Below are 9,961 nucleotides of genomic sequence, written 5' to 3'. Positions count from 1 at the left end.
CAACCCTCCTCCCATCTGGCAAATGTCAAACTGTTCTCTGTATCTATGAGTCTATTTCTGCTTATTCATTTATTTTGATTTTTAGATTCAATTGTTGATAGATATGTATTGCCATTTTATTGTTCATATTTTTAAATCTTTTTCTTAAAGAAGACCCTTTAACATTTCATGTAATACTGGCTTGGTGGTGATGAAATCCTTTAGCTTTTTCTTGCCTGGGAAGCTCTTTATCTGACCTTCAATTCTAAATGATAGCTTTGCTGGGTAGAGTAATTTTGGTTGTAGGTTCTTGCTTTTCATCACTTTGAATATTTCTTGCCACTCCCTTCTGGCCTGCATAGTTTCTGTTTAGAAATCAGCTGACAGTCCTATGGGTGCTCCCTTGTAGGTAACTAACTGCTTTTCTCTTGCTGCTTTTAAGATGTTCTCTTTGTCTTTAACCTTTGGCATTTTAATTATGATGTGTCTTGGTGTGGGCCTCTTTAGATTTATCTTGTTTGGGACTCTCTGTGCTTCCCGGACTTGTAAGTCTATTTCTTTCATCAGATATGGAAAGTTTTCTGTCATTATTTTTTCAAATAGGTTTTCAATTTCTTTCACCTTCTTTTCTCCTTCCAGGACCCCCATGATGTGAATGTTGGTATACTTGAAGTTCTCCCAGAGGCTTCTTACACTATCTTTATATTTTTTTATTCTTTTTGATTTTTACTGTTCTGATTGGGTGTTGTTGTGGGGTTTTTTTTGTTTTTTGTTTTTTTGTTTGTTTGTTTTTTGCTTCCTCCTATTCCAAATCCCTGATTTGATTCTCAGCATCCTCTACTCTGTTGTTGATTTCCTGTAAATTATTCTTCATTTCAGTTAGTGTATCCTTCATTTATGACTGGTTCTTTTTTATGGTTCCTAAGTCCTTTTTCATGCTGTTGAAGTTCTCAATAAGTTCCTTGAAGTTCTCAGTAAGTTCCTTGAGCATCCCTATAACCATTGTTTTGAACTCTATATCTGATAGTTTACTTGATTCCATTTCATTTAGTTCTTTTTCTGGAGATTTCTCCTGTTCTTTCATTTGCAATATGTGTCTTTGCCTCCACATTGTGGCTACTTCTCTGTGTTTGTTTCTGTCTATTAGGTAGAACTTCTGTGTCTCCTGGACTTGGTAGAGTGGCCTTGTGTAGTAGGTGTCCTGTAGGGCCTAGTGGTGCAACCTCCCCAGTCACCCAAGGTGGGTGTTTCAGGTGTGCCCCTGTGGGGGCTGTGTGCACTGACCTGTTGTAGTTGAGCCTTGATTGTTGTTGGCATCACTGGGAAGGATTGATTCCCAAGATACCGTATTTTCCGGCGTATAAGACAACTGGGCGTATAGAAGATTTTCCTGGGTTAAAAAGTCGTCTTATACGCCGGAAAATACGGTAATTGGCTGTGAGGACCAGCTGCGACTACTATAGCAAAAGAGCTGCTGTGCAACCCTAGGGAGCAGGATTTCCATGGGGCTTTGGTGTTCACGGAGTACACCCCTTGAGTGTGTCACTCATGGAGGTGATGGGGTTGTAATTGAGCATGGTCTGAAGTTGTCCACCAGGTGCACTGGTACTGGGGCCTCTGGGGCCTCCAGGGAGGTGCAAAGTCAACCACTGCCTGTGCCCTGCCTGGGGCCACCCAGCACTAGCTACTGAGTGATCTATAGATGGCTGCTACTTGTGTTGGGCCTGGAGGTGCCCAGGAGATGCCAGGCTGTGAACCAAGGTAGGCTGCTGCTAGTGCTGGGCCTGTGGCCACTTAGTGAGAGGTACAGAACACATCGAGGCCAGCTGCTGCTTGTTTCAGAGATTTTAGGAAAGTCCAAAGCATGAGGCAAGAGAGGTGAGTTGTATAGAAAAGCCACTGGAAATGGCTTCAGTGAGCCTGCAAGTTGGGTGCAGACAGGGTCTCGGAATCATCAGAGTGGGGCAAACAGTGTGAGCCAGGTTGATAGAGACTCAGATATGGTGCCCACCTGTCAGCCCTGTGGTGGGGAGGGTTCAGCAAAGGAACAATGGCCTCTGCCAGCACTTCTGTCTGGAAGAAAGCTGCCTGCCCCCCCCCAACTCTTGCCCTAGTGCCAGACAATTTAGTTCCTTCCTGTATACCCCTGGTTCCTTTCAAGTTGCTGCTCAATGCTGGAGCTCAGAGGGAGTAAGTCCAAGTAAGTCTGTGCATGGCCCTTTAAGAAGAAATGCCTGGGACTCCTCCTACCCTCTGTCTTTCTCAGCCTGATTCCCACCAGTTTTTACAGCCTAAAGTTATGGGGACTTTTCCTGGCACTGGAACCCTGGGCTGAGGGGTCTGGTGTGGGGCAGAGATGACTTGCTTCTCAGGGGGGACCTCCACAGCCAAGATATTTCTCCCAGTTAAAAAACACCAAATGGTTCTGTGCCTCTGCCCCTCCTACCAGTCTCAATGTGGCTTCTTCTTTAATTCCTTAGGACTTCCATTCACCTAGATTTCAGGTGGTTCTGAATGATGGTTGTTCTGAAGATTAGTTGTTTGAGTGTTTCTTTTAATATATATTTTTTTTATTTCAGAGAGGAAGGGAGAGGGAGAGGGAGATAGAAACATCAATGATAAGAGAGAATCATTGATTGGCTGCCTCCTGCATGCTCCACACTGGGGATTTAGCCCACAACCGGGACATGTGCCCTGACTGGGAATCGAATCATGACCTCCTGGTTCATAGGTCAATGCTTAACCACTGAGCCATGCCAGCTGGGCGATTAGTTGTATTTTTTATGTGGTTGTGGGAGGATTCTAGTACCACGTTTACCTACATTGCCATCTTACCTGGAGGCCCAAGATGTCTTTCTAAACTAATTCTGTTCAGCTTTAGAAACTTGGTTATTCTGAATCTCTGACTCCACCCCTCAAGAAAACTCCCCACCAACCTCTTTCTCAGTCCATTAATGGTAACCCGAATGTTTGCGCATTATTTTACAGGCTTTTTGGGTGGTCCATTGACCATGGAAAACATCCTGTGACTACCCTGGGATCTACCACCAACAGACAAGAATCATGGGACAACTGACCTCATCCTTATTCCCAAGCTCCACACCCACCCCAAGGCCCCTGAACAAGCCATCCACAAGAACCCCTTGGAGAGCTTGGCTTCTCTTTTCTGGTAACTCCATTTAGCACAAGTTCTTTTCAATAAACTCTTATCTGCTTGACTTGTACTGAGTTCAGTGCTCATTTTTAGGACTTGATACTCAAGAACCTGGCATTTATGGTCTGGTAACATTACTACGTGAGAACCAGGAGCCCAGAAGGCAAGAGTGGAGTGTGTATGTTGGGAGGAACTGCTGAGTAAAGAAAACTGTGGGGCAATGGTAGAGACTCACTGTAAAATCCATTCCAATTTTTGGAATTCTGAAACTAAAACAGGGCTTTTTCCTCCAACACTTCAGTTGGATGATTTCATCTAACTTCTCTCTTGTGAAGGGGGACAAATTGGTGGCCAACCCAGTTTTGCCTTAGGACACTTGGTCAACAAGGACAAAAAGGATAGATCAAGTTGTTATGATAGGACTTCTAGTCCTTGAGGGCACTCCTGACTGAAGAGATCGTAATCTGGGGTCCTGGCAGATCTCTTCCTAGTTTCTTCTACTGACTGTTCTGTGTAGGAACCAGAGCCACTTGCTGGAAGCCTACCTTGATTAATATGAATTAATTACTGCTTTTCTTTTCCATTCTAAGGCAATTATTTCTATCACATTTGTTTGCATATATTTTTATGGTACTAAGCAGATTTTTTTTTTCTCCTTCACCCTCTTCCCTGTTAAGACCACCCTAAAATACTTCAAGTAAAGTTAAAGGAGTTACATACTTAAAAAAATCTGATTAAGGGGTGGGAAAAAGAATAACCACTAGCCATTTCTCTAATGGACAGCTCCACCACAGACCTCAAAGTGAGAACCCAGGGTAGATCCCAGGGTAGTCACAGGATGCTCATGCTCTAGTCTGTAGAAACTATAAACTGGTGGTGTTCTGATTATCCTGACACTGGATTTTCTTCTTTTCTGTTACCTTGCGTAATTTGCCTTTGAGATTCTAGACAGACCTACAGAGAAAAGAACTCAAAACATATTTTGCTCCCTACCCCCCACTAAAATCCACCCCCCAAGTTACACACCCAAATTGGACAGTCACAACTTATTCACAAAACTAAAATGCTTCATTACCCCAAGCTAAAAATAAAAACGTCTTACAAAACTTGCCTTAATTTTGTCTCAAATTAATTTGTTTCCCTCAAATTGGTTAAAAGATAAAAATCATACAACTTGCCATCTACTATTCCTCTGGGCATTGGAAATCTGTCCTCAAAAGCTTCAGACAAGATGCATGAGAAAATAAGCCTGGCCCTGGCCAAGTAGCTCATTTGGAGCATCATCTGGATGCGCCAGTGTTGGGGGTTCAATTGGGTCAGGGTACATGCAAGGATCAATGAATGAGTGCATGGATGGATGGAGCAAGAAATGGATATTTCTTTGTGTGTGTGTGTGTCTCTCCCTCTCTCAAATCAAATCAAATCAATACATTTTTAAAAAGAAAATAAGCCTGGCCCTGGCTGGTTTGGCTCAGCGGATAGAGCGGTGGCCTGCGGACTGAAGGGTCCCAGGTTTGATTCCAGTCAAGAGCACATGCCCGGGTTGCGGGCTCGATCCCAAGTAGGGGGTGTGCAGGAGGCAGCCTATCAATGATTCTCTCTCATCATTGATGTTTCTTATCTCTGTCTCTCCCTCTCCCTTCCTCTCTGAAATTAACTGAGCCCGAAACCTGGGCATTTGCCCCCGACTGGAATCGAACCCATGACTCTTCAGTCCTCAGGTCGATGATCTCTATCCACTGAGCCAAACCGGCCAGGGCAATAAAAATATATTTTTAAAAAAGAAAAAGAAAAGAAGCCTGAAAAAGAGAAACCTATACCACCTGGAAGTCGGCCTACATTCCATAATAAAACCCTTTTGCTTAAGTACACAACTCCCCCATTGCCATTAGTAAAGTAAATATTACCATACTCAAGTTACCAAAAACTAGGACATAGCCAACCTCCTGGACTTTTACCACACCACTGGCTGCCTGTGTGTGGCCTTGCACGCTGGGACACTGCTCTAGCCTCTTCTAGCCTCCACACCTAAGCAGATTTCCTTTAAAACTACCAGAAAGCTTTCTGAAGGCAGCAACTCCTTCCTTCCAGTATCCCATCCCATTCTCCTTACCCCACCACAAAGCTTCTCCTTCCCAGCTTTGCCTCTCCAGCTGATCTACAAAGCTATTTATTTGCCTGAGGCAGATTTTCCTCATCCTTTAAATTCCTCCCACATTGAGAAATTCTGGACTTCCTCTGTTTTTTTTGTTTTGTTTTGTTTTTCCCCCAGTCTCAGGGTACTTCCTTTTTTTCCTTTCTTCCTTCCTCCTTCCCTTTTCCCCCTCTTTCTCAAAAGCCTTCATTATACCTTCTTGCTTGCTTGCTTGCTTCCTTCCTTTCTCCCTTTCTCTCTTTTCTTTCTGTCATCAGTCAGAGTCCTGGGTTTGTGCGGCTTTGTCTGCCTGTGAATCACTGATTGGACAAATGCCAGCCGGTCCTTAAAATCCCAAGGGATGGGCGGGTGGCATTTTCACCCACACCCGGAGACGACTCCTAATTGCATCAGGGCTCACGTACCCATGTGGAAAATACTTGTGGACTGTCAAGCTTGGGGTTAATTGGTTTCAGTTTACATCTCAGGGGAGCAGAGTCCTAATGCACAGGCAGCCGGGGTACAAGTGCCCGAACCAACTTGACTCCAGGAGGGGTGGCGTCCTGAAGGAAAGCAACTCCTTTTACTTCACCCTTTCAGACGCCGCCTCCATCCCCCGTCAGAGCGAACAGAGGAAATCTTAGATGACACGTTTTCAAACTCAATTAATTGTTCATTAGTATCTAGGAGTGGCAGATGTACGATGCTTCCCTTTTCATGGCAGGTCAAAGATGAAATCTGATTATGCTTTGAAGGATGTGGATTGCCTCTTGAAATTCCTTGCTGTGTCTTTATCAGTGTGGCGTTGCCCAGAGCAGCCTCCGTGCCCTTATTTAACCAAGGGAGGCACACTTGTCTGCTCCTATAGACGAGCTGGCGCTGGAGGGAGTCACACCCGTTCTGCACAATGAAGAAGCCGCATAAGACAGAGGCAGCACCGAACTGTGAGCTAAGTAAGTAACTAGCGAGTATTCCTCAGCCGGGGACGTTGCCCACGGAGCCCACCTAGAAGGGCTCGAGAATGGCTACAGCCATGTCGTTTTCTAGTTGCAGCAGAGGTTCCCAAAGGAAAGGTTCTGGTCTGGAGAGACTTTCTGAAACTCCCCAAGTGTGTTACAGAGAGATCCTCAGGACTAACTTGTGCATTTTCTTTTCTCTCCAGGAGAAAGTCTGTGTGCAAACCAGCCTGTCCCAGATAACTGACGATGCTCAGCCCAGTTTTCCGTCCCCACGTTTGCTACTTTGTACTTTATTTGGATTTTTCTTTTGTCTATTCACTCTCCTTCTTCTCTCCTGTTGGACTCTTTTTACAACTAGTAAAATTTTCTCCCAGCAGTTTTTACATGAAGAAAGAAATTGGAGGGGTTTCGGCTTTACCTCTCTAGGCCTATGAGTGGGTTAAAGAAGCTTGGTTATCTATGATATAAGGGGGAGGGTGTCTAAGAATGTTTCTATAGCTCTGAACGAGAAGAAAATTAGGGTGGTTTGTCAGACCATTTGTTTTCTCCCCGCTGTTGCACCACTGGTCTGACTGCCAACTTCCGAGAAAGACTCTAGAGTGTGAGGTTGAGGCTGGGGCTGGAGTGGGGTTACTTTGGGGTAGGTGGAGATAAATCTCGGGGGGAAGAAGCGAGGCAGATGGGTAGAATGGAGGGAAAGGATTCATTACAAAAGCTGGCGAGTAAGGCACCTGATGCGGTCGAACTGGTTGCACTGGCTGATGTTTCGCAGTTCCTCTCAGGTGTGGGGTGCTCTTGATAGGGCACAGATACTATGATGAGGCTCTGGGGGCGAGAGGAAATGGTCTTTGCAGGTGGCTATACTTTATAGGGCGGAGCTGCACTTTATAGGGCGAGCCACGTCTCCAGAAGAAACAAGCTGATTGTCAGTAGCTAACGTGAGGCCACAGCGGACTATTGCACGAAACTTACCTGTCTGCTGGCTGGGAGCCTCCAAACGCACCCTCTGTGGGCTGGACCGCTCCGTAGGGTGCAGCTCCGCCCAGACCGCTTGGGCTCCGCCCCCGGCCTGACCTCGGGGTGTGGGCGGAGCCTCGGGGCCCGCAGTCCGGTTGCCACGCGCGCAGGCCGCTACCGGGAAGACGGAGAATCCAGCCAATAGGAATGTGCGGCTGCCATCCTGCCGGCCAATGGCGGGGCGTGTAGGAGACGGGCTGCTTGGCGCTGGCTCCAGGGCGATGGAGCCCCAGGCGCGGGGACAGCTTGTCAGGTGGCCGCGGAGCGGGTAAGGCGAAGGGCAGGCGAGGTCAGGGGTCAGGCGGGCGCTCCGTTTGCCCCTGACGGGCCGGGGGGCCGGGCGGCTCTAGGGCCCGCCGGGGAGAAGGCGCGGGGGCCAGTGCGGGGCCCGCGGGACGCCGTGCGGGCTGCGAGGGCGGGGCGCGCAGGGGGGCCTGAAGCGCGGGGTCTAGACGGAGTCGCGTTATTCCGAGGGAGCAGAGGGCGCCGGGAGTGGGGTGCGGGGCGGGCGGGGAGCGAATACCAGAGTTCTCGGGGCCTCGCCCCTCGCCTCCCACGGCCTGGGAGACACGGGCGAACCCCTGGCTGGACCTGCCCCCGCGTGGGCACCCGTGATCCAGGGTGCGGTGACCGGCTCCACGCTGCGGAACAGGCCGCCGGGCCCCGCGTACCCGCGCAGCCTGGGGCCCCGCCCGCTCCCTGGGCTCCCCACTTCCACAGCCGGTTCATTTGGGGGCGGCCCGCCAGCCGAGCGCCCTCCTGGGAAGGGCCAGGCCCGGCCGCTGCGCCTCGGGCACCGATGGGCTTTGGGCCTGTTGGTGCCGTCCTTGCAGACGGTGTGGAAGGGAAGCGGGGCGGACGCCCGTCCGCGGTCCGGTTTCACCTGTGCCTGCTTTCAAAGCTGTCGCTCACGTTTTGTTACATCGCCTTTGGATTCCTCTTCCCTTCTGGTCTTCCCAATTCCCCGCCTCCTCCATCAGACACACTGTGTCCGAGAGCACCGCTGGGGAAAGGTTGAGGAGCCCGGGCTTGCGTGTCTGCGTGTGAAAAGGTGCTCTCATCCTGCCCACTGCTTTCCAAGGAGCGTTAGAAACTAAAGGAGCGTGACATCTCTGGAGAGGGGGAAGGGAAAGCAACACGACCTGAACGGAGGGGCCCGGGGACAGAGGCATCCATCATTCTGCCGGCCTTTGTGTTCGTGAGTGGGTGAGGCCAGGGTCAGCCAGGCTTCCCTCGCCTCCCGTGGAATCTGAAGCCCTCCCGGTCTGCTTAGCCTCTGTGTTCTCCTGTTTCCGCATACTTAACGTGGGGCTTGATAGTATCAGTTTCATGGAGGTGTTGGTGAGTATGAAAGGAGTTAATACACACGCAGTGCTTACAACTGTTTCTGGCCTGTGGGAGTGTTGGGGTTGTTTTTTTTTTGTAAGGGAACATTTATGGGATAAATTACAGAGGTAGCAAAAGCAGTTCCTAGAAGAAATGGGGTTAGGAAACAAGTTATAAAGATAAAGGAAGGGCCTTAGGGCTTAGAAGGTAATGGTAACCCCTCTGGGGATAGGGGAGGGGGGGCGGGGGAGGAAAAGGGAAAGGCCTGGTTGTGCTCCTGGGAGGGAGAGCCTGGTTTTGTTGTTGTTTTTGTTTTTTTACTATTCCCTACATGTGCCTTCTTTCCCCTTAAAAAGTCCAAACTTAACAAATCCGACCTTACTACTTAACCTTTGTTCAGAACCCTGTTAGCCTATTGCCAATGAACCCTTGCCATTAATGTTGATCTGAGTGTATACTATAAATTACCGGTAACTAGAGGCTTTCTGCCAGGTGTTTATCTTATCATTAAATAAGGTTAGAAGCTATCACTAGACCAGGTCTGTCTGTGATAAGCTGTGTTGGGTAAATGAAACCGGAGAAATTATTCGGCCGTTCAGTTTTTCATTGAACAACATTGCATTTACAGCCTTGGGGCCTAGGCACAGTTTATTTTGGATCCAATACCAAAAAGGCCATGATTGCAGCATACTTGATTCCTCATATTTCTGGTGTGACCAAGTCGGGACCGGGGAGGGGAATTTCTGGGCAGCTTGGCAGCACTTCTTGTTAATGAATAGGGAAGTTTGGTATGAATCTAATGTTATTCTGCTGTTAGGAAATCAGCAATGCTCCTTGGATTACTCTGTAGAGCTACTAAGCAGCTTTGGTTCAGTTTTAACTCAGTGAAGTGAAAGTGAGAGGTTAGAGAATAGTATCCACAAAGCAATAGGTTTTCTGTTTGACTTTTAGTGCTAAGAGTTTGTGTGGCTGCTGTGGAATCAAAGATATCTTTATTCCCTGTCTCCTCACCACGTTCCTAAATACAAATGTGAGACGACAGAGTTCCGCCTTTTCTATGAGCTTCGAAGTCCCTCTCAAATTCTCTCTGGAAGGCTCTAATGGAAGGTTGTCTTGTCTTCCAATTCTCCTCTTCTAGGAAGCTGCTGTTTATGCATGTAGCCTTACTGGAAACTAATGCAAAATGAGAAACTTTGAATTTACAAAAAAGAACATCACTTACTCCAGCAGTATGCTGGCCTGATGTGGCTAAAATGCAGGTGTTATAAGTTCAGTTATTTAGCTTTGCAATAAGACAATTTAGTATTCCTGTAGGGTTGAATGTTCCATGTTGAAGGAGTGAGAGTGGATGACATTGTCTTTGTAAAATCCCTTTATTTGTACTTGAATAAG

General features: G+C 47.8%; 1 protein-coding gene across 4 annotated transcripts in view; it reads left to right on the top strand.

Annotated features, from left to right (window-relative positions):
* Window positions 1–6,195: 6,195 nt before the first annotated feature.
* SLC11A2 (solute carrier family 11 member 2) overlaps window positions 6,196–9,961 on the top strand; it is a 45,162-nt gene continuing 41,396 nt past the window's right edge. For 2 of the 4 annotated variants that reach the window (XR_013813654.1, XM_079774053.1), the window contains exon 1: window positions 6,196–6,220. The gene's annotated coding sequence lies outside the window, so the exon portion shown is untranslated. Of the gene's footprint in view, window positions 6,221–7,347; window positions 7,512–7,707; window positions 8,585–9,961 lie in introns of those variants that run through there. The other 2 variants (XM_079774054.1, XM_079774055.1) reach the window with 2 other exon arrangements.

Source organism: Cnephaeus nilssonii, assembly GCF_951640355.1.
Source record: "Cnephaeus nilssonii genome assembly, chromosome: 6".
Lineage (NCBI taxonomy): Eukaryota > Metazoa > Chordata > Mammalia > Chiroptera > Vespertilionidae > Cnephaeus > Cnephaeus nilssonii.
This window is presented reverse-complemented; position numbering and strand designations above follow the sequence as displayed.